A 1,949-nucleotide genomic window follows, 5' to 3' on the forward strand; every position below is an offset into this window, starting at 1 on the left:
TTCAAGTGGAATGATCTCTAACCTATAAATTACACTAGTGTGGCCAAGCTAATGCCTGCAATCCATGGAAGATGACAGACCATGAGTAAGTCCTGTCCTCCACGACTGCTTTTTCAAAGTTTAAAAATTAATTGACCCACTACTTTAGAGGGTCAGGAGGGGCGATACGTATGGACTGGGTGGCTCTACAAGTAGATAAAATAGCTTAGGCTATTTCTCTTCATCACAAAATTCCATATATTAAGGATTTAATGCAAAATTGGGTGGGGGGGAATCTGGAAACGTTCTCTTTTTTTCCTCAGCAAGTAATTTCTACAAAGGGTCTCCAAAATCTTGACTAGAGGTGTCGTACTCTGCAACAAAATGCTTCAGTTCTTCAACAAACCACTTACCTATTTCATGTAAATTCTGTCTCAATGCAAATTGTATGGACTTTTCTAACAAAGGATCTTTTTCAATCAGCATTTTCACAACCATCCCGAAAGTTTCACAGTCTTGTCGGTAAACCTGTTCAATCTCTTTGGTTTTTTGATGCTATTGCTTTAGAACGAATGGTTAGCTGACTGTCTTCAAATAATTCTATGCCATCTGTTCATTGGACTCAGTTTCTTCTGGCTGGTCAATGAACAATGGTGCCATGGAGACTGACTCATACTCAGAAATTTCAGGTAAGGCTCCCTCATCCACCTTCTCCAGTTTTTCAGCAGCCCACTTGCTTGCAGCCTCAGCAAGTTCCTTCTCAGTTAGCCTACTGGGTTTGTCTAACACCTTTGATGAAGGAACTGCTGAAGAACTTGAAGGTGAAATGTCTCTCGACGTTTTCAATGACTGAACAGAGCTTTCTTCACTTCTATGTTGAGACTTGTGAAAAGGGAATGATTTACTTCTTTCTGGAGAGTAGCTTCTACTGCTGACACTGGAGCCAGATCTGCTATGTGGAGAATCCTTTCATCCTACAGGTGATTCTCTGAAAAAAGGAGTCTTTTATAAGGAGACCATTCCCTAACATAATGGGAAGAGTAGAAGTTTTTCTTCTGAAGCCATCTTTTATATCCCTGTAATCAGGCTTTTGGCTGGCAGAATGATCATCTCTTGTCCACCTATAGCCAGATTCATCTCCTCTGTGAGGTGGACCACTTCTTCAATCATAAGAAAAACCACTCCTCATCATGGTCTCGGTAATGAACAAGATTATACTATCTACTGTAGCTTCCTTCACCAAGTCTGCCTAGTGGTGGTGTTTTCTTTGGCACAATATTAACTACTCTATGGTAGCCATCACTGGGATGACTTCAAGGAGGTACTCATTCTCTTGGAAATCTTTCTAATCATACTGTCCCTCAGACCACATTACATCTCTTCTGTGAACCATGACTCTGGGCCATGGGGAGACCCCATAAAGGTAGTTGTCTGCTTGTCGCCATGCTTCCGGCCCCTGAATAACATTCTTTACTAAAATTTAATCACCAAGAAAGGGTCACATAAAACAGCTTAATATATTTACCTTTATTATAGAGCAAGTCAAATAAAAGATAAAATACTTAAAACAGTTTCTAAGCCACTATTATTAAATTCTCAATCTTTTCCCAAACTGTTTTATTCTTAACAATTCTTAGAAAAATTATTCCAGAATTGTGGTGAGTAAAATCACACTTTTCTTTCTTCATCTCTTTTTCCTTACACACATTTTTGGAGAGTGACTTTAAATAAGACCATACACACACACAAAAGAAAACAATCTGGGCCTCCCCGGTGGCCCAGCGGTTGAGTGCTAGGTTGCAAAGCTACCCGCAGCCTCTGCAGCACCAGTTCAATCCCCGGCTGCTCCACGGCCACTGGAGGAGGGTCCCGCATGGCATGCAGACCTCTCCTGCTGCCCGCTGCTCCCCTCAGCAGTGTACTTCGGTCCTTCTGCCTGCTCTGCTCCCCGCTCTGGCTCTGGTGAATTC

The 1,949-nt window shown here is 41.9% G+C and overlaps 1 pseudogene; it reads right to left on the bottom strand.

Moving 5' to 3' along the window:
• Positions 1–281: 281 nt before the first annotated feature.
• On the bottom strand, positions 282–1,372 carry LOC119232563 (periphilin-1-like; annotated as a pseudogene).
• Positions 1,373–1,949: the final 577 nt, after the last annotated feature.

This window comes from Talpa occidentalis, unplaced genomic scaffold (genome assembly GCF_014898055.3).
Source record: "Talpa occidentalis isolate TD23 unplaced genomic scaffold, MPIMG_talOcc4v2.1 talOcc4.7, whole genome shotgun sequence".
In the NCBI taxonomy this organism is placed as follows: domain Eukaryota; kingdom Metazoa; phylum Chordata; class Mammalia; order Eulipotyphla; family Talpidae; genus Talpa; species Talpa occidentalis.